Source organism: Macrotis lagotis, chromosome X (genome assembly GCF_037893015.1).
Source record: "Macrotis lagotis isolate mMagLag1 chromosome X, bilby.v1.9.chrom.fasta, whole genome shotgun sequence".
NCBI lineage: Eukaryota > Metazoa > Chordata > Mammalia > Peramelemorphia > Peramelidae > Macrotis > Macrotis lagotis.
This window is the reverse complement of record NC_133666.1, coordinates 20,504,130-20,527,367: the sequence shown is the minus strand read 5'-3', so window position 1 is coordinate 20,527,367 and position 23,238 is coordinate 20,504,130. Positions and strand designations below refer to the sequence as shown.

Here is a 23,238-nt window from a genome sequence, read left to right as displayed (position 1 = left end):
GGGATAATTGAGGACCATATCTCACTTTGGGTATTCAGAAATCCTGCATCCAGGTTGTGAACATGTGGGGTGCTTCAAACTACAGATGTACTAAACCTGCTTTGGTGGTCTTGAGTATACAGTGTATAGTGGTGTCAGTAGGCAAAGTCTAAGAGATGGAACTAGGTAGTTTGGCATGGTAAGTTATAATTTTCTTGTGGGAAACACTTGGTGGGTTAGCTCTTAGTCTAATCTATTAGTTTCCGGGCTACTATTATGGCTACTCGTGCCTTAGTTTCCTCCCTTCACACTTAGGCCTTTACAAGCCAGATCTGAGAGATTTTCTGTCTATTAACAAGGCTTTCCATCCTGCTGATGAACCCCACCACTCTCCTCAATAATCAGCAGTGGTTCCCCATTGATGCTAGGTTAAAATATAAACTTCCATGTTGATCATTTAAAGCCTTTCAAAATCTATTCCTAACTCATCATGTTTCCAACCTCATTTTATATGATTTGCCTTTCTACTTTACAATATAGCAAAATTAGCCCTCTTTTTTTCTTTTTAGTTTTTGCAAGGCAATGGGGTTAAGTGGCTTGCCCAAGGCCACACAGCTAGGTAATTATTAAGTGTCTGAGACCGGATTTGAACTCAGGTACTCCTGACTCTAGGGCTGGTGCTCTATCCACTTTGACACCTAGCTGCTCTTCTTAAGTAGGGCTCTTTTCTATTCATAACAGCCCTGTTTGTGGTGGCAAAGAATTGGAAATCAAGTAAATGTCTTTCAATTGGGAAATGGCTTAGCAAACTGTGGAGGGATGGGAATTCAGGGAAGCCTGGAGGAATTTGCATGAAGTGATACTGAGTGAGATGAGCAGAACCAGAAAAACACTGTACACCCTAACAGCAACATGGACTCACTCATTTTATCAGTGCAACAATCAGGGACAATTTGGGGCTGTCTGCAAAGGAGAATACCATCTGTATTCAGGTAAAGAACCATGGAGTTTGAACAAAGTCCAAGGACTATTTCCTTTAATTTAAAAAAAAAACCTGGTATCTTATTGTCTGACCTTGCTATCTCTTATACTTTGTTTCTTCCTTAAGGGTATGATTTCTTTCTTATCACACTCAATTTGGATCACTGCATAACATGGGAAAAAAGTAAAGACTGACAAACTGCTTTCTGTGGGGGGGAGGGGGAGGGAAGTAAGATTAGGGGAAAAATTGTAAAACAAAAAAATAAATAAAATCGTTAATGAGAAAACAAACAAAAAAATAGGACTCTTTTCTCCATTTTTTCTCCCATCTTTGGACCTTTGCCTAGAACTTGGTCTTTTCCTTGTCTACTTCATAAAATCCTTCACTTCCTTCAAACAGAAGCTCTAACATTTTTAAGAGAAATCTTTCCTGAACCCTGCTTTCCCCTGCCCCCACACTACCTTGGATTTATTTGTATTTATTCTTCAGACACACACACATACAAACATAAAGGTTCCTCATTTGGCTCCTCCTGTTCTCCTGGAGAGCAGGTATAGTTTCATTTTTTTGCATTTGTATTCCCAGCACTTAGGTAATTCCCATGAATATAGCTTAATTCAAGTTTTGTTGATTGATTGAAAGGATACCTAGAACATTTCCCACCAGTCCCCAGCTGTGCTTGGATCACTTGGAAACTAGATCTTCCTCTTGCCCTTGCCTCAGGTAGATGGAATAATGGATTAAACACAGCATTGGGCAGTCAGCTAAACCTAAGGAGAAATGTTCACTCACATTCTAAGCAATTTTGTAATCCTGGGCGAATCAGTTTTTTAACCTGTAAAATGGGGAAGACGATAGTTTTTAACTTTATTAGGTTCTGGGGAGCAAATGGGATCTTATGTAAAGCACTTTACAAACCTTGAAGTATTCTAGAAATGTTATTATTATTCATAATAATTGTCTGGTCTGCCCAACTTCGAGGGAACACATTGGCCAGGTGGAAAAGAACAGCCAGATAGGTGACCTCAACTCCTGGCCCTGTATCTTTTATCAGATGTGGCTCCCATGGTAGAGCATTTCTGATCTCAGGTGCCTCTCCTCCAGGTTGCATATCAAAATCAGATGCCAAAAAACCTTTCCAGGCTTTTCCCTCCCTTCAGGTGACCAGATGTCTTATCACTGGGGTGAGGACTGAGATTCTTGGGAGTGTGTAGCAGCCCCTCCGGGCCTTTTGCAGTGTTAGGGCCAATCTAGAAAACCCTAAATGAGAATGACTCCTTCCCAGATTAATTTGCTATAATTCCTTGAGCACCTCCCTGAGCACATGTGTGAGTAGAAGTTTTTATTTTGCACAGTAAGAAGTGGAGCGGGGATAGAACTGGTGCAGGGAGGCTCTTCTGGGCTCAAAGAAGCTTGTCCTTTAATGGGGATGGAGATTTTGTTTCTCAGGCTCGGCGGCCTCACACAGGATATGGACTCCTACCCTCATTTGGCCTGCATGTGTCCAGTCTAGCCACCGGACTATCACGGGGAAGTGCTCAGGAAGTTTTCAGAGGCTCCTGTGGGTCTTTAGGGCCACAAAAGCAGGAAGAAGGGAAAGGAATCAAGATTCCTTGGGCTCAGGTTCTGCAACCCAATCCCTTGGGTTGAGACCTGCAGCTCCGATTTTTCCTCTGCTCCGGATCCTGGCCTGGAGAAGGAATGTGTATACGTTGGCCAGGGCAGCCCAGGTCTCCGTGGGTTCTGCCAGGGACTGCCCGCCCCTTCCCGGGGAAGGAGGCCAGTTTGGAGCATTTGAACCCCAGCCTGCCACTCCAACAAGGGGTTTCCTGGCTTCTCGAAAAGCAGCCATTCTGTGCTGGGGAAGTGCCACGCAGGCCCAGCTCGGCTGCCGAGGGGGAGGGGAGGCCGCTGGCAGTGTTCCTCAAGGACAAAGGAGGGCAGAGGAGCCAAGCCTCTTTGGCTCCCCAAGCCCATCCTGGCCAATCAGGGGGCGGCATTCAGCCGAGCTCTTAGCAGTTTCTAGGAAGCCCGGGCCCAGGGCTGCGGAGCGGAGCAGGCCCCGCCTGCTTCCGCCTCCTCCTTCCGCCTCCTCCTTCCGCCTCCTCCTTCCTCCTCCCCCCTCCTCCTTCCTCTTCCAGCTGGGCCCAACGTGCGCCTTTCTCCTCCTCTAGCGCCTACTGGTTGCTGGCCAACCCCCTTCCTCCCCGCCCCCTCGCCCGGAAGTCCCTCTGCTTCCAGGCCTCCGGAAGTCCCGCGTATTCAATTACAGTCACCTTCCTTTTAAAAATGTCTGCTGTCATGGGGTGGATCTGTAGAAATAGCCCAGAATCTATTGACTTAATCACCCCTGCTTCTCCGGCATCCTTAGGGGAGCCCCAAACCAACGAGACAGGAAATGAAGCAAGATCCCCCCTGGGGAATGGACACCAATACAGCAATGCAGTAGTATCTTCCCATCCACGAAAACAGAATTCTAGATTTAGAGTTGCAAGGGAAATTTGGGGGCCATGTAGTTCAGGCCTCTCATTTTACAGAAGAGGAAAAGGAGGCTGAGGGAGAGTAAGGCCGAGGTCATAAATTGGCTCAGAGATCTAGTTACTAGAACAGTCAAAAACCGTTTATTAAGCACGACACTGGGGGAAAGAAAGGCAAAAACCCAGTTTCTATGTCTTAATAGGGGAGAGAGGTTATAAATAGGTCCATACAGTGTAAATGGGAAGCAATCTCAAAGGAAAGGCAGTAAAGTTAGCAGGGGAAAAGGGACCAGGAAAGACTCCTGGTAGAAGGTGGAATTGTAGCTGAGGCTTGAAGGAAGCCCAGGAAAGCCAGAATTCCAAGCAGACATTCTGAAGACCATCAAAAAGCCCTGTGTAATGGGATGGTGCTTTGGAAAAGACTCAAGTCAAAAGAATGATGAGGAAGGAAAGGTATAAAGGCCAGAGGATTTTATATTTGATCCTGGAGGTAGCAGAGATAATGGAAGGTTGTGTGGGTGTCTTTGTGTGACTATCTTGTGTGTGTGAAAGAGAGACATCGATGAGGTTAGACCATCACTTCAGTTTTTCTTTCCTTGGTTACATGGAAAAGCAATTTTTAACATTTGTTTTCAAAACGTTGAGTTCCAAATTCTCTTCCTTACTCCTTATCTCCCCTTCCTCACTGAGAAGGCAAACAATTGATACACATAATACTTGTGTAGACATGCAAAACATTTTCATCAAAGTAATACTGTGAAAGAAAATATAGACCAAAATACCCTCAAGTAAAATGAACAAAGTAGTCTGCTTCAGTCTATACAGTATTTTTCATAAGTCCTCAGAAATGTCTTTGATCATTGTATTACTGAGAATAGCTAAGTCATTCGCAGCTGATCATCTTCCAATCTTGCTACTACTTTGTACACAGTACATTTCACTTCTCATCAGCTCATAGAAGTCTTTTCAAGTTTTTCTGAGAGCATGCTGCTCATCATTTCTTACAGTAGAATAATGATGTTTCTCCTTCATTCTCAAAGAAGACCATGATATCAGGGAGGGAAATGTCATGACAAACCCATGAATTGGATTTGAGGGAGGGGGGTTGTGCTAAGTCACCAGCCTCACTTTCTTCTCCAGAGCCATCTGGGTTCAATGGCCAGATTTGAATCAGGATGAATGGAGACGGCCCTGAATGGGAGGCAATTGGGGTAAAATGATTTGTCCAAGGTCACACAGCTAATAAGTGTCAGAGACTGGATTCAAACTCCCATCCTCTTCACTCCAAGGCCAGTTCCATCATAATTACGTACCACAATTTGCTCAGTCAATCCCCAACTTTTGGGCATTCCCTCAATTTCCATTCTTTGCCACTAGAAAAGAGTTGCTAGAAATAATTTTGGTCATATAGGCCATTTTCCTTTTTAAAAAAATCTCTTTTGGGATACAGACCTATTCATGGTATTGCTAGGTCAAAGATGCGTGGTTAGATCAACACTTTAGGAAAGTTACTTAGGCAGCTGAGTAGAAGATGGCTGGATTAGTGAGAAATATGCAGAGGGGAGGGTTTAGGAAGAAAGAGAACAAGTTCAGTTTTGTATATGATTAAGAGATCTACAGGACATCCAGTTTGGGATGTTACAGAATACAAGGCAGTTAGACATAAGTTTACATGACTTTATATGAATAACAAACATCATGTTCTTTGCTTTCTCAATAGGTGGGGGAACGGGCTGAAGGAAGGAAGAAAATTTGGAAATGGTGGCTAGGGATGCTATATCATCAAAATGGAGCCAGGTCTCAGTGAGAGCCAAAAGATTGGAGAGAATAGAAAAGGAAAAAATTAAGAGAGCAAGACACTTCACAAGCCATCTTCTCCAACCCTTCATTAAAAAAGTATGACTAGGTACAAAAATGTAAATATCTGTTTCTGCAGCTTGTATCTGTCCCCTCTCAGAATTTAGGTAACATGCTTCATCATAGGTCCTTTGGAGGCAAGTACATGAAGGTCATTAGTACAGAACAGCTTTCAAAGCTGTTTTTCTTTTTAGGTTTTTGCAAGGCAAACGGAGTTAAGTTGCTTGCCCAAGGCCCACGCAGCTAGGTAATTATTAAGTGTCTGAGACCAGATTTGAACCCAGGTACTCCTGACTCCAAGGCCGGTGCTTTATCCACTATGCCACCTAGACACCCCCCAAAGCTATTTTTCTTTACACTGTGTTTGTATGCTTTGTTCTCTTGATTCTGTTCACTTTACTCTGTCATTTGTCATTTTATACAACCCAAGATTCATATGTCATATTTTGTTTATCATTTCTCATATTTTCCAAGAGGTCATCTAATGCCCTTTCTCCTTGAACTCTAGTTCTTTGACTTCTTTCCCCACCTCCATCTCCCCATTTCAGTATCACAAAGTTTGGTTTATTTGCATCTATTTTCTTATTAGTATTATCCTCCCTTTTAACCACTTCCCTTTCTCCATTCCAGATTAGTTCACTACTGAATTTGATGTATTTTCCTTCCCCCTTTCTTCTTTCTTCCCTCTCTCCCTCCCTCCCTCCCTTCCTCTCCTTTTCTCTCTTTATTTCTTTTTTATTTTTTAGAATATCTGTTTTTGCTTTCAATTAAAAAAAGTTTGGAACAGCTGCTGTGGATAGCAGGATAATCAATTGGAGAAGAATAAATTACCATGCTGTGACCCCAGGTGAGATTAGACAATATGAGTTTGTATTGGACCTAGTAACCTGACATGTGACCTCTTTCAACTGAGACCTACTGGCACTGAATGGTGGTGGGAACAGAGGAAGTGGTTATGGAGTCAGGGTATGACCAGGATTGGGTTGGGGGGAGTAGTGATAAGGCAAGGAGGGAAAAGATGTGAAAGTCAAGGACAGCACATCATTGAACAAGTTCATGGCTCACTAGGCCAGGCATTGTGTTGCATAATTTTACAAATAACCTGGGAGGTAGGGGCTATTATTAGCTGCATTTTATAATTGTGGAAACTGAGGCAAGCAGAGGTTAAGTGGCTTTCCAGAGTAACACAGCTACCATCTGAGGTCATATTTGAACTCAGGTCTTCCTGACTCCCAGTCCAGTAATCCATCCACTGTGCTACCCAGAGATCTGATTGAGGGCCTGTAAGTGGTATTGAAGACCACAGAGTATGCCTTCCTTTCCTTTTGATTCAGCATGACTAGGGCATAACAGAAGCACCATTACTTGAGAAGATAAGCAGGGATGCAGTGTTTTCTGCGGGGGAGCCAACTTTTTCATGACTGCAAAGAATAGAAGGAGCCAAAAATAAAATTAAATAAAAAGAATGGAAGGAGGCTCAGAGGTAAAGGTCTAAGGTGAAGGAGAATTCATTAAGAGGCCAAGAGGGTTTGTAGAGGGCTCAGTGGAAGGGGAGGCACAAGAGGATAGGGACATGGGAGGGGTAGGGCTGATGTGACTGGAGATGTGGACTGAGTAATGCTAGTAGGGGAAGGAGGCTTTCAACTAGCCAGCTTGTGACTGTGAATCACAGGGTTAGGTGAGCAGTACAGATTAGTGTTTGCTAGCCATAGAACAAGGAAGTACCCTTTAATTGGGGCTCCCACCCCAAAGACTTCATATGATGTTAGAGGGTAGTAGCACTATATTCTTTTCCAAACACCAAAGAAAAAAGGAAGATTAATAGAGTCAAAATCCAATAATTGGGACCCCAGGGACTTGGTTAACCTCACATTCAGCAATTCAGTTTCTTTGCTTCATCTCTAAAAGACAGGGGATGATTTATGTAGTCATAAGATATACTTCATATGTAGTATGCATTTGGGTCCTGGTAGACCCAGGAAGAATGTTTTCTCACCAAGTGGTTTGATTTCTGAAGCTCTGGTGTTGGAGATTCTGGTTCTCAGTACTTCACAGTTATGGAGGTCTGAAGCACTGTTGATTTTTTTCTCTCTTCCCAACAGAGAGCCTGTCTCAGAGACAGGAAGAACTGTTCCAACTGTCCTTCAGAAATGCTGGCACTGTGACCCTGGGTAAGTCACTCTCTTTGCTGTATATAATTCTCTAAGACTAGGTTACAGAGTATGTGGCAAATTGCATTACCCCCTCATCTCAGAGTTCGATATAAAAATGAAATCCCAGCTCCAGTCCCTAAGCCAATATCTGGTTCTAGGTTGGTGGGGATGAAAGGTTAAAGGTGTTGTTGACTTACTCACCTTAATGGCAGAATCTCTAATTCTGAGCAGGATCCTGGTGGTGATGGTCACAGAGGGTTGAGCCATTGGCAATTTTCTCACTCTTCCTACTAGGCAATAACATCTCCTCCCCCCACCCCCATCCTCTGCCCAGCTGGTAGGGAAGGTCTGTCCTTGACTTCAGAATGGTTGAATAAATGGAGAAGATTAATGCCACAAAATATTGTTCTATTGTAACAAATGAATATGAGTAATTCTGAGAAAGATACCAGGCTTGCAACCATGTTCTCATCCTTGACTCCTCCCTTGTACTCAACCCACATATCCAGTCTGTTGCCAAGTCTTATCATTTCTACCTTCACCACACCCCTCCTATCTGTCCTCTGCCCTCCACTCACACAGCTGACGCTCTGGTGCAGTCCCTGATAACCTCACACCTGGAATGTTGCAATCTCATGCTGGTTGGTGTCCTTGCCACAAGACTCGCCCCACCGCATTCCACCCTCTACTTAGCCACCAAAGTGATCTTCCTAAACAAGTCACCCTGCTACCTTCGTTCAATAATCTTCAGTGGTTCCCTGTTGTTTCCAGGACCAAATCCAAACTGCTCTTTTTCTGCTTTCAAAGTTCTTCATCTGTCTCTCGCTACCTTTCTAGTCTTCTTACACTTTTCTTCTTTTCATATATTCTATTGCCCTTTAGTATTCCTCACATATAATATTTCATCTTCTAACTCCATGTCTTTTCATTTTTTTAAACATTTTTGTGAGGAAATGGAGTTAAAGTGACTTACCCACCTAGTACTGAATATGTCACAGCTAGGATGTATTAAGCATCTGAGGTGAACTGAGGTCCCCCTGCCACCAGGACCTGTGTGCTATCCACTGCAGTGCCACCCAGTTGCCCCTCCATGTTTTTTACTGGTAGTATCACAAACCTAGAATGACCTCTCTATTCATTTCTATCTTGGGGCTTCTTTTTTTTTTTTTAGATTTTTCAAGGCAATGGGGTTAAGTGGCTTGCCCAAGGCCACACAGCTAGGTAATTATTAAGTGTCTGAGGTCGGATTTGAACTCAGGTACTCCTGACTCCAGGGCCAGTACTCTAATCTACTGTGCCACCTAGTGGCCCAGGAAGGCTTTCTTGGTCCCATTTTTCTACCCTATACCTTCTCTCTGAGAATCCCTTGCATTTATTCTGTGAATGAACAATTTTTTGCATGATGTCTATGGTACCCATTAGAAGATCAGCTCCTTAAGGGCAGGGATTGTGTTTTTGTCTTTGTCTCTGCATAGCACAGTGTTTAGCTCATAGCAAGGACTTAGATGCTTGTTGACTGACTGGTATGAACCAATGTAGAGAGAAGAAGATAGGATCAAGATGACATACACAGTAACTACAATAAAGTTTAGGAAAACTCTACTAAAAGACATCAGATCTCAGATTAATTGTGAAATCTTAGTTCCAGAGGATGCAGTTCTTCCTATAGGAGGCAGAGAGGGCTGGACTACAGGGAGTTCAATGAATCAGCTGAGTTTGCTTAACCATTATTCCTTGTTACAAAGTAGAATTCTGTGGGGGGAGAGGGAAAGGCTATATTTGAAAGCAACTAAGATGTAGGTAAAGAAACAAAAGGCATCAATAAAACTTAAAAAAGAAAAAGGAGCCAGACTAAATGTAAGCATTAGGGAAAATGAAAAGGCAGAGTTTAAAAAATCAATAACCAAGAGGAAGCCTAGAGACCATTTACAACACCTTATTTGAAACCCATGAAAAATATATGCTGAGGGTCAAAACCATCAGGCCCTTGGAAGAATGAGAAAAATTCGGCATGGTTAACTGTACAGGTCAAGGAGATTAGTATTGCAAAACACAAAAGGCATCTTTCAGAAAATGGTATTGGAGAGACTCGGAGTACCACAGGAAAGCTCAGTAAACAAGGCAGTTCCAATACCAAGGAGGAATTGGGTTGGCCAAAGGAAAATTTGAAAAGTAGCTTTAAAAAGTTTTTTTATGAACTTAAACATCAACAAAGATAAATATTTTCATGTGCAAAAACCATACCATAAAAGAGTTATACATAAAATGATGACCTGTTAATGCATAGATTTTTACAAACTATATTTTAAATGTAATGTAATAGTAATAAAACTGCCCTGCTTATCCATGTTCCCTTCTGAATTTTCTCCTTGATGAGCAGCTTCTTGAGGACTCTGATAATTAAAGCTCCTGCTTAGTAAAAGGAGATTTGACTCAGGGGAGCACCCAAGAGAGGCAGCATGATAAAATACCTACAGGCTGAATTTGCAGACAGGCTTCAAATCCCACTTCTTACAATTGCTGTGTGACCTTGAACAAATCACTTCCATTCCTCTGTAAAATGAGAGTGTTGGACTAGATGGTCTCTGAGATCCCTTCTAGCCCTAGATCTAAGATTGAATAAAGCCAATTAGAAGTTCCTTCTGGAAAAAAAAAAATAAATTGCATTCTTTTCATTTTTCTCTTTCCTACCTCTCCACACCCCTGGGGGATAGGGAGGAGCCTTGCATAGTCAAGCAGAACAAATTCCCACATTGGCCAAATCCAAAAATGTTTCTCTCTTTCTGAATATAGCTATCCCCTTTCTCTTAGGAGATGGGTAATATTCTTCACTATTGGTCATCTAGAATCATGACTGATCATTGTGTTGATTGGAGAGCTTGTGCTTAAATTCTCTTGGTTCTGTTCCCTTAATTGTACATCAGTTTACTAAAGTCTTTCCAGTCTTGTCTGAAACTGTTCCTTTTGTCATTTTTTATACAAAACAATAGCATTCCACTACATTCCTATATAATTATTTGAATTATTTTTTCAACTAATGCAAATCCTCCTTCTTTCCCTCATCCTTTCATTGAAGAAGAGGAAAAACCAAAATGCTTAAAATGAGTATACATAGTCAAGCAAGACAAATCCCAGAATTGGCCATGTCCAGAAAATATATGTCTCATCAATTTGCATCATGAGTCTATTATATCACATCATTCTTAGGAGGTAGATAGCACGCGTCATCATGAGTCCTCTGGAATGGTAACCGGCCACTGCTTTGATCAGAGTTCTTAAGTTTTCAAAGTTGTTTATCTTTATAATAGTTATTTTTTTCTAAGTTGTTCTCCTAGTTCTACTTACTTCACTCTGCCTTGCTTCATATAGGTCTTCCCACGTCTCTCCAAACTTGTTCCCTTCATCGTTTCTCAGTACAATAGTATTCTGTCACATCCATATACCACAATTTGTTCAGTCATTCCCCGATTGATGGGCACTCCCTTAGTTTCCAGTTCTTTGCCACCATAAAAAGAGCTGCTATAAGTGGCATATATACATACATATGTGTCTTTTGGGCATACACCTAATAGTGCATAGCTGGATCAAAGCATATGTACAGTTGTACATACTGTTGTATATAGTTCCATATTGCTTTCTAGAATGGCTAGAATTCATAGCTCTGATAGCATTATTGCTGTTAATATGCCAGTATATTAGTACACCTATTTTCTCCTGTCTCTTCCAAGAATTGTCATTTCCCTTTCTTGGGGGGGTCAATGATGCCTGTCTGATGTATGTGAGATATAAGCTCAGAGTTTCTTTCATTTGGATTTCTCTAATTATTGGCAATTTGCAGCATTTTTTTCCCCACATGGCTGTTGACAGCTTACCTTGAGAACTTTGTGTTCATATCCTTTGATCAGTTTTCATTTGGGGAACGACTCTTCCAAAAAGGACAAAGTCAAACACAGAATGAGAGTAGAGTGCCTAATCATTCAGTTATAATCAGATTTCAAAAATGTACTTAATCAAATTTAACAGATATTTCAAGCATCGATAAAAGGGAAACAGTGTGGTATAGTGGATAGAACACTGGGTTTGAAGTCAGAAGACTTGACTTTGAATCTTGCTGTGGACACTTACCAGTTGGTTGTATACCCTGGGCAAATTCTTTTACCTTTCTGGGCCTCATTTTCCTCATCTGTAAAAGAAATTGAAGTTGGAATTGATATCCTCTGAAGTTCCTTTTAATTTGAGATGAAAGATCTATGACTATAGCATAAAAAAGAAAGCCCAGAATTGCTTTGTATGATTATCAGAACCGAGGTGGTTTTAAGAAACTGGACAATTCTAGAAATAGACATTAGTATTAAAACACTGTGTAGCAATGGGGCAGCAAATTATAGGATCTTAGAGCCCCAGCTAATCTAACCCCCTTATTTTATAGTTGAGGAAATTGAACCCCAGAGAAAGGAAGTGACTTTCCCAAGGACCCACAGGTCTAAAGGACCCACAGCTTCAAAGGCAGGATTATAGGCTTATGATCACAGTAGCACAGAACTAGATCTGGACATTTTTCTGACTTCAGGGTCACCACATTATCTCCCACAGATATGTTTGAAGGACCAAAACAATTATAGTGTGGGACTGCTATGGATTATGGGAAAACTTTTTCCTTTTCATGGTTACTTTTCCCCTTCCCAGGTTTTTCTCCCCCCACCCCCTTTTTGGCCTAGTTCTGGCTCCCTCTCTGTGCCTCTCCCGAACAATGGTGGGGACTAAAGCTCTCTGCAAGACTGGGGGCAGTTTAAACTGGAGTTACTTTGCAACCTCACAATTTTTCATCCTCAGTTTAGAGGCAGGAAGATTTCGCAACACATTAGCTCTGCCAAAGTTTAAGGGAGGGGGGTGTTGCTGCAGTCAGCTCATTCATTGGTTTATTTGGGGGTGGAGGGAAAGGGAAAGAAGTGTTGGGAAGAAATAAATGGAAAGTAAACCTCTTGGCCAAGTGGGCGGGGAAATTTTAGTTCTAGCTTAGGTGATCGTGCCCTCTGGTGTTCATCCTTGGAAAGTGCAGCTGAGAAATCCATTAAGAAAAGGGGGGGCAATCTACAAAAGGCATATATTATCAAAATTGCATCAACGATAGTTCAGAGCACCCGTATAAAATTATCTTTTTCCCTCTCTTGCCTTCTTGATAGAAATAATTAAACACTATGGTGACAAGGGGTTATTTTATACTAGCTCAGAGAGTCCTGCCTTGGCCCCCTTCTAAGAGGTACTGCAGAGTGGGTAGTGGTGGGGAATGGTAGGTAGCTCAGGTCAGACTGAAGAAGCAAGGTTCTTGATACCAAGAAGAGGGAAGGTAAATGACTATAAGGTGCCAAGATAGTAGACCAGAATACAACTTAACCTTGGCCCTCTAAGTAAAAACCCCAGTGGCTTTATCCTAGTTGTGACTGTTCCTGGTAAGAAAAGGAGAACTGCAATCCAAATAATTCAGTAAAAAGTAGAAAATTAACTCAGTGTAAGAGACAATGAGTCACAGTGGCAAGAGCTTTAGATGTGGAAACTGAAGACCCAGGTTGAAGTGTATTTAACAGTTGTATGAACTTGAATAAGTTGCTTGAGAGGGCATTTGAAGAGAAATTGTAATGTGACAGAAGCAGCATGTGCCCTAAAGTCACACATTGTTGATATTTAGTAATTTTTCAGTGGTATCAAACTCTTTGTGCCCCATTGGGAGTTTTCTTGGCCAAGAAGCTATTGTGGTTTGCCATTCCCTTCTCTAATCTCATTTTATAGATGAGAAAACTTTTTTTTACTCATAATTTCTTTTTATTAATATTTCTTTCTTTTCCAATTATATACAATAGTAGTTTCTACCTATCATTTTCTGTAAGGTTTTGAATTTTACAATTTCCCCACCCTGCCTTTCCTGCCCCCCCCCCAGAAGGCAGTCTTATAATCTTTACCTTGTTTCCATGCTGTACATTGATAAAAACTGAATGTGTTGAGAGAGAAATCATATCCTTGGGGAGAAAATAAATTATTAGAGACAGCAAAATTATGTAGTACATAAGATACTTTTTAAAAAAATACTGAAGGTAGTAGACTTTGATCTTTGTTTAAACTCCACAGATCCTTCTCTATATACAGATGGTATTCTCCATTGCAGGTGCTCTAAAATTGTCCCTGATTATTTCATTGATGGAATGAGCAAGTCCATCAAGATTGATTATCACCCCAATGTTGTTGTTAGGATGTATAATATTCTTCTGGTTCTGCTCATCTCACTCAGCATCAGTTCATGCAAATCCTTCCAGGCTTCCCTGAATTCCCATCTCTCCTGGTTTCTAATAGAACAATAGTGTTCCATGACATACATATACCAGCTTGCTAAGCCATTCCCCAATTGAAGGACATTTACTTGATTTTCAATTCTTTGCTACCCCAAACAGGGTTGCTATGAATAGTTTTGTACAAGTGATGTTTTTACCCTTTTTCATCATCTCTTCGGGGTAGAGACCCAGTAGTAATATTGTTGGATCAAAGCGTATGCACATTTTTGTTGCCCTTTGGGCATAATTCCAAATTGCTCTTCAGAAAGGTTGGATGAGTTTACAATTCCACCGACAATGCATCAGTGTCCCAGATTTCCCACATCCCTTCCAACATTGATCAATCTCCTTTCTGGTCATATTGGCCAGTCTGAGAGGTGTGAGGTGATACCTCAGAGATACTTTAATTTGTATTTCTCTAATCAGTAATGATTTAGAGCTATTTTTCAATTGACTATGGATAGCTATGATATTCTCATCTGTTAATTGCCTTTGCATATATAGATAAAAAAACTGAGGCAAATTGGATGCCCAGGGTAATATAGTTATTCAATGTATGAGGCAAGATTTGAACTCAGGAAAATGAGTCTTCCAGACTCCAGACTTGGCACTCTAGCCACATGAGTTTAAATCCTGACTGATACTATCTGTGTGATCTTGGGTAAGTCACTTAACTTCCTGGACCTCTGTTTCTTCTCTGTAAAATGAGGGGATTGGAGGTCTCTGATATTCCTGTAGACCTATGAATCCAAATCATTTCATCTTCAAGGGCTTCAGTTTCCTCTTCTGAAAAATGAGAAGGTTAGACTAGCTGGCCTCTAGAATGTCTTTCATCTTCTAGATCTAAGAATCTATATGTGATCTTGGGCATTTTAACTCCTTGAGTCTTGCTTTGTCAAATGAGGGGATAGAATTTGCTGCCATCTGAGCTCCTTTGTTCTTTTAGATCTATTATTTGATGACCTCTTTTAATTTCAGTTTCCTCATCTGTAAAATACATACAGTAAGTAATATTTAGACTAACTAATTTAACAGGGCTGCTATAGAACCAAATGTACTAATACATGAGAAAGTACTTTGCAATCATATAGGAGTCAGTTATGAATCTGGGCGGAGAGGTAGGGTGTGCTAGAAGCTTTCTTTATAAAAAAGATATTGAATGAACTAACACTTTACAACCACGATTTGAAAGTTGCTTCATAATCTGCCAAGTTAACCAGTGAAGTCAGAAGCTAGCCATTTAGCAGGTCTACTGAGGCAGCTGCAGAGCAGAATGATCACTGTCCAAGATTTTGAAAAATAATGAAGCTTACTAAAAACTTCCTAAAACACTTACTAAAAACTACAAATATGGGCAGCTAGGTGGCGCAGTGGATAAAGCACCAGCCCTGGAGTCAGGAGTACCTGGGTTCAAATTCAGTCTCAGACACTTAATAATCACCTAGCTGTGTGGCCTTGGGCAAGCCACTTAACCCCATTTGCCTTGCAAAAAAAAAAAAAACCTAAAAAAAACTACAAATATATTTCTCTGATCTAAAAAACCCTCTCCAGAGTTCCCTGTTTGAAGGCTGGTTAGGCAAGGAGGAAAGACCCCTCTGCCTTCATCCCCTTAAGTGATAATGCTATGACCTACCCTTCTCCACTTGCTTTCAGGGAAGAGGTCCCCTTGTATTTCTGGAGAACACTTGAGGGGAGTAGTCCAGGAAGGAACTGAGTAGTTACTACTGTTTTGAAATATTAACTCTAAATTGTATGTTAACATATTATTCCTTCCTTGCCTAGTTCAATGTTACTTCAAATTGTTGGATGTAAAATTATATTAAATTAATAAAGACTTTCTGGAAGACTTTCATTTTTTCAACACTATCCAATCATTTTGATCTCACTAAAAATGTTAATCTGAATAATAATTTTAGTAAGATCCAATAACTTTTGTTCTACTTTCCCATATGGATATCCAAAGATTTTGAAAAATAACAATATATATCTAATCATATTTATCTCACTAAAATATTAATTTGAATAATATTTTAGTAAGATAAAAGATTTGGTCCTACATTCTTATAGCTCCACCCAAATTTCTGTCTGTCATATAATTCAATGTGAGGCTATTATCTAATGAATAGAGTTAACATACCATTAGAGGAAAGAAATATCATTGTATTACAAATAAAGATAAAATAGAAGAAAATGTTAAATATTTTATGAGTTTTGAGTGTTCTGTAGGTCAGACCAATAATATAATAATCAAAATGATGATACCACCTAAATTATTTTTTTTAGTATAATATAAAAAGGAACACCTACATGGTATAGGGGATAGAAGTGTAGGCCATGAAGTTAGGATGACCTCAATTCAAAAACTGCCTCAGACACTTAGTAACTGTATGATCCTAGGCAAGTCACTTAACCCTCTTTGCCTCGGTTATTCATCTGTAAAATGAGCTAGAGAAGTAAATGACAAGTAATTAAAAATCTTCATCAAGAAAACCCCAACTCAGATCATGGAGAATTGAATATGAGTGAAATGACAACACAGTACAAATTAAACTCCTATGATATTATTTTACAGAGCTGGAGAAAAATAATGAAATTCATATGAAGGAATGAGAAATCAAGAGCTTCAAAAATAATCTTTGTAATAATGAAAAAGCTAGAAATTAAGGAGGGATATTAGTACCAGATTTCAAACTGTACTATGAAGCAATGATCATTAAAACCTGAGTTACAGGGGCAGCTAGGTGGTACAGTGGATAAAGCACTGGCCCTGGAGTCAGGAGTACCTGGGTTCAAATCCGGTCTCAGACACTTGATAATTACCTAACTGTGTGGCCTTGGGCAAGCCACTTAACCCCACTGCCTTGCAAAAACCTTAAAAAAAAAGCAGAGTTACAATATTAGCAGCTTCCCAAAAGCCTAGTCAAAACTCCTGACTGAACCAGATTAAAATGTAATTGGGAAATGTTTACCAAAATAAAATACCATACAACATAAATAATATTAATTTGTGGTTTTCTAAATCACTGCAAGATGTTATGGAACACTATTGTTCTATTAGAAGCCAAGAGGGATGGAATTTCAGAGAAGCCTGGAAAAACTTGCATGAACTGATATTGAGCGAGATGAGCAGAACCAGAAGAACATTGTACACCCTAACAGCAGCATGTGGGGTGATGATCAACCTTGATGGACTTGCTCATTCCATTAGTGCAGCAATCAGGCACAATTTTAGAGCACCTGCAATGGAGAATAAACCTGTATACAGAGAAGGAACTGTGGAGTTTAAACAAAAACCAAAGTCTATTTCCTTCAATTTTTTTAAAGTATCTCATGTATTACATAATTTTGCTATCTTTGATATTTTATTTTCTCCTCAAGGATATGATTTTTCTCTCAACGCATTCAATTTCTATCAATGTATAGCACAGAAACAATAAAAAGATTACCAGACTGCCTTCTGTGGGGGGGATGGGGGAGGGAAGGGAGGGTGGAGGAAAAATTGTAAAATTCAAAACCTTACAGAAAATGATATGTAGAAACTATTATTGCATATAATTGGAAAACAAATAAAATATATAAAAAATAAAACTACATGGCTACAGGGATTTGTTACTATTTGAGTTTGACATCAATTAAAATGTTTAGTGCTGGTTAAAAAAAGAGATTGATGAGTGAACAAATTAGATACAAATATAGAGAAGCAAACAAACATAGTGACATGATGTTCCATAAACTCAAAGATCCCAGTTGCTGGGGATTGGACTGGCCATTTGTCAACAAGGCAACAAGACAACAGTCCGGGAAAAATCAGGCTTAGACTAACATTTCACACCATATACTAAGACAAGATCCATGACCTAGATATAAAAAAAAAATCAGATCATAATCAAATTAGAGGAGCAAGAAAGAAACTAATTACCTTTCAGATTATTGATAGGGGAAGAGTTTATTATTGAACTGGGGATAGAAAAGATGACATAAGGCAACACAGATAATTTTGATTTTATAAAATAAAAATGTTGCACAAATCTAATGTAGTAAAAATCAGAAGGGAAATGGGCAATTGATAAGAAATCTCTGCAGCAAGTTTCTTTGACAAAGGTATCAAATCTAAAATATATAAGATATTCTTTTTCTCTGCAGTACATGGCACTTTTACAAAAACTAACCATGTACTAGCGCATAAAAAACTAATGATCAACTGCAAAAAGACAGAAATAGTGAATACATCTTTCTCAGATCACAATGCAATAACAGTCATATGCAATATTGGGCCAAGGAGATATAGGCCCAGAACAAATTGGAAACTGAATAACCTCATTTTAAAGAATGAGTGGATCAAACAACAAATAATAGAAAGAATAAGTTATTTTATCCTAGATAATGACAATAATGAAGCAACATACCAAAACCTATGGGATTCACTCAAAGCGGCTGTCAGGGGATATATTATATCTTTATATGCTTACATGAATAAATTAGAGAAAGAAGAAATCAATGCAATCAATGCAAAATATGCAACTAAAAAAATTAGAGAAAACAAATTAAAACTCTTCAATTAAATACCAAATTAGAAATTCTAAAAATTAAAGGAGAAATTAATAAAACCAAAAGCAAAAAAACTATTGATTTATTAAATAAATAAATCCAAGAGTTGATTTTACGAAAAAAAAAGCCCCAATGAAATTGATAAACCTCTGGTCAATTTGATTAAAAAAAAGAAAAAGAAAACCAAATTGCTAGTATCATAAATGAAAAAGGTGAACTCACCACCAATGAGTAGGAAATTAAAGCAATAATTCAGGATTATTTTGCCCAACTCTATGCCAATAAATTTGGCAATCTAAGTGAAATGGACGAATAGTTACAAAAATACAAGTTGCTCAGGTTAAATGAAGAGGAGCTTAAATACCTAAAACAGCCCTATCTCAGAAAAAGAAATTCAACAAGCCATCTTTGAACTCCCTAAAAAAAAATCTCCAGGGCCTGATGGATTCACAAGTGAATTCTACCAAACATTTAAGGAACAACTGGTTCTGATTCTATATAAACTCTTTGGAAAAATAGGGGAAGACAGAACTCTGCCTAACTCTTTTTATGACACCAATATGGTGCTGATACCTAAACCAGGAAAAGTTAAAACAGAAAGAAAATTATAGACCTATTTCCCTGATGAATATAGATGCAAAAATCTTAAATCAAATCTTAGCAAAACGACTACAACAAGCTATCACTAGGATAATACATTATGACCAAGTAGGATTTATCCCAGGAATGCAGGGTTGGTTCAATATTAGGAAAACTGTGAGTATACTCAATTATATCAACAACAAACCTATCAGAAACTATATGATCATATCAACAGATGCTGAAAAAGCTTTTGATAAAATACAGCACCCATTCCCACTAAAAACACTAGAGAGTGTAGGAATAAATGGACTGTTCCTTAGAATAATAAACTGCATCTATCTGAAACCATCAACAAGCATTATATTCAATGGGGAGAGGCTGGAGGCATTCCCAATGAGATCAGGGGTGAAACAAGGATGCCCATTATCACCACTACTATTGAAATGTTAGCTTCAGCAATTAGAGAAGAAAAAAGAAATTGAAGGATTCAGAATTGGGAAAGAAGAGGCAAAACTCTCGCTCTTTGCAGATGACATGATGGTCTACCTAGAGAATCCCAAGAAATCATCCAAAAAACTACTGGGAAAAATTAGCAATTTTTGCAAAGTTGCAGGATATAAAATAAACCCTCATAAATCCTCAACTTTTCTATATATGTCTAGCAAGATACAGCAGGAAGAGCTAGAAAGAGAAATCCCATTCAAAGTAATCTCAGACAATATTAAATACTGGGGAGTCTATTTGCCAAGACTGACTCAGAAACTTCTTGAAAACAGTTACAAAACACTTCTCACACAAATTAAATCAGATTTAAATAACTGGACAAATATCAACTGCTCATGGAGAGGCTGAGCTAATATAATAAAAATGACAATTCTACCAAAACTAAACTACCTGTTTAGTGCCCTACCAATAAAAATTTGAAAAAAAAATTACTTTAATGAGTTAGAAAAAAATTGTAAGTAAATATGGAGAAATAAGAAGTCAAGAATTTCCAGGGATTCAATGAAAAAAAGTACAAAAGAAGGGGGCTTAGCCTTACTTGATCTAAAATTATATTATAAAGCATCAGTCATCAAACCTGTTTGGTATTGGCTAAGAAATAGAGTGGTGGACCAGCGGAACAGACTAGGTGCAATAGCAGGAAACGATTATAGTGGTCTGCTGTTTGATAAGCTCAAAGAGTCCAGCTATTGGGATGGAGGCTCTCTCTTTGATGAAAACTGCTGGGAAGGTTGGAAGCTAGTGTGGAGGGGACTTGGATTGGACCAACACCTCACACCCTTTACCAAGATGGGATCCAAATGGATACAGGATTTAGACATAGAAAACAATGTTATAAGGATCAGGGACTAGTTTGCCTGTGAGATCTATGGAAAGGGGAGCAGTTTATGACTAAGGAAGAGATTGAGAACATCACCGAAAGCAGACTGGATGATTTAGATTACATTAAATTAAAAAGCTTTTGCACAGATAAAGCCACTGTAACCAAAATCAAGGGAAATGTAGTAAATTGGGAAACAATCTTTACAACTAATGATTCTGACAAAGGACTCATTTCTGGACTAATCAGAGAACTGAATCATACTTTTTTTAAAAAGCCATTCCCCAGTTGACAAATGGTCAAGGGATATGCAAAGGCAATTTGCAGATGGGGAGATCGAGGCAATCCATAGCCATATGAAAACTTGCTCTAAATCATTAATTATTGGAGAAATGCAAATTGAAACTTCTCTGAGGTACCACCTCACACCTCTCAGACTGGCCAATGTGACCAGAAAGGACAACAATCATTGTTGGAAGACTTGTAGGAAATCTGGGACACTATTACACTGTTGGTGGAGCTATGAATTCATCCAACCTTTCTGGAGAGAAATTTGGAGTTATGCCCAAAGGGGCAACAGAAGTGAGCATACCCTTTGATCCAGCAATGCCACTGCTGGGTCTTTACCCTGAAGAGATGGTGAAAAAGGGTAAAAACATCACTTGTACAGGAATATTTGTGGCAGCCCTGTTTGTGGTGGCAAAGAATTGGAAATCAAGTAAATGTCCTTCAGTTGGGGAATGGCTTGGCAAACTGTGGTGTATGTATGTATGTATGTCATGGAACATTGTTGTTCTATTAGAAACCAGGAGGGATGGGAATTCAGAGAAGCATGGAGGGATTTGCATGAACTGGTGCTGAGTGAGATAAGCAGAACCAGAAAAACACTGTACAGCCTAACAGGAACATGGGGGTGATGTTCAGCCTTGATGGACTTGCTCGTTCCATCAGTGCAGAATCAGGGACAGTTTTGGGCTGTCTGAAATGAAGAATATCATCTGTGTCCAGTTAAAGAAATGTGGAGTTTGAACAAAGTTCAAGGACTATTCCTTTTAATTTAGAAAAAAAAAAGATATCGTATTGTCTGATCTTGTTATCTCTTATACTTTTTGTTTCTTCCTTAAGGACATGATTTCTCTTTCATCACACTCAATTTGGATCAATGTACAACATGGAAGCAAAGTGAAGACTGACACATTGCTTTCTGTGGGGGGTGGGGGGAGGGAATTTGGATTGGGGGAAAAATTGTGAAACTCAAATAAAATATTTAATTAAAAAAAAAAACCAGGAGGGATGGGGATTCAGAGAAGCCTGGAAGGCTTTGCATGAACTGATGCTGAGTGAGATGAGCAGAACCAGAAGAACATTGTACACCCTAACAGCAGCAACATGGGGGCGATGATCATGGACAATTTTAGGGGATCTGTGATAGAGAATACCATCTGTATCCAGAGAAGGAACTGTGGAGTTTAAATGAAGATCAAAGATTATCATCTTCCATTTTTAAAAAGCTGTCTTATGACATAAAAAACAATAGTATAAGCAAATTAGAAGATCAATGAGTAGTTTACCTGTCAGATCTATGGAAAGGGGAGCAGTTCATGACTAAGGAAGAGATGGAGAACATCACCAAAAACCAATTAGATGATTTCAATTACATTAAATTAAAAAGCTTTTGCACAGATAAAACCACTGTAACCAAGATCAAAAGAAATGTATAAACTGGGAAACAATCTTTACAACTAATGATTCTGACAAAGGACTGATTTCTAAAATATACAGAGAACTGAGTCATATTTTTAAAACAAAAACCATTCCCCAATTGACAAATGGTCAAAGGATATGCAAAGGCAATTTACAGATGAGGAGATCAAAGCAATTCATAGCCATATGAAAAAATGCTCTAAATCATTAATTATTAGAGAAATGCAAATTAAAGCTTCTCTGAGGTACCACCTCACACCTCTCAGATTGGCCAATATGACCAAAAAGGATAATGATCATTGTTGGAAGGGTTGTGGGAAATCTGGGACACCATGGTTGCATACTTCTATGCTTCAAAAAAATGCTCAATCCTTTTAAATGGGTGTCATTTGGCAAATCTCATCTTGGCAGCCCCACTACATGATGTGCAGAGTGAAATGAATGACCTCATCCTGCAATGCTACCCTTAGGGCAGGTAACAATGACAAGCCAAGTCAAGTTCAGTGAATAGCCTATTGTCATTTGTACCGACAAACACTTTTACAGCCCTGCTAAGATTTATATAACACTGTGGTTTCCAAGGTGCTTTACTCCCAGCCTCTTGATGGAGAGAGGGAAAGTCTTACTAAGGAGAAAACTGAGGCTCAGAAAGCTCACATAACTAATTCCCATGTATCATGTGCTTCCCTCCCTCCCTCCCTCTTGTACAGGAAGCTTGCAAAGCAGAAACCTTAAGTTTTGCTAATAGATTAGCATTATTGTTATAGCATATATTAATTTTGATTCTATTCTAGGCTTGTATTTCTAAGCATAGGACATGGAGCACTGGATTTGAAGTCAGTAAGACCTAGGTTTGAATTTTGTTTCTGATATTGGCTCCTGAGTAAGTCATTTAAATCCCTCTGTGCTTCAGTTTGTTCATTTGTAAAATTAAGGGTTTAGACTTCTTGGACTCAAGTCTTTGGCTCCATCTAGTGCCCTGGTACTTAGTTTCCAACTTCAAGGATCAGGTTACACAGTCAAGGACTCCAGAATTAAAAACAGTTTGTGACTTTGGAGTGGGATTTTTGCAGCTAAATCATATAGGGGGAAGGACAAAGAACCAACATCAAAGGATTAATTATAGGTACAATAAAATCAAGAATAAATGAGATGCTCAAGGGATTAGAACTCTAGCTAACTCAACTGAACTAAATATCTGGGCTAGGAGGGCTATTAGACTTCATTTAATTCTAGTCCCATGTTTGACAAATAACAGAAGAGGTCAAACCCATTCCACCCCATATTAGCTTGTTGCCTTCACCAGATA

At 39.3% G+C, this 23,238-nt stretch overlaps 1 protein-coding gene and 1 long non-coding RNA gene across 6 annotated transcripts in view; one reads left to right on the top strand and one right to left on the bottom strand.

Annotated features, from left to right (window-relative positions):
• Positions 1-7,881, bottom strand: part of XIAP (X-linked inhibitor of apoptosis) — a 65,264-nt gene extending 57,383 nt beyond the window's left edge. For all 5 annotated transcript variants that reach the window (XM_074200212.1, XM_074200213.1, XM_074200209.1 and 2 more), the window contains exon 1: positions 7,650-7,881. The gene's annotated coding sequence lies outside the window, so the exon portion shown is untranslated. The remainder of the gene's footprint in view (positions 1-7,649) is intronic.
• On the top strand, positions 6,585-21,437 carry LOC141497530 (uncharacterized). The gene is made up of 3 exons (XR_012471348.1): positions 6,585-6,778; positions 7,398-7,466; positions 21,351-21,437. It is a non-coding gene; the product is annotated as an uncharacterized LOC141497530 (long non-coding RNA).
• Positions 21,438-23,238: the final 1,801 nt, after the last annotated feature.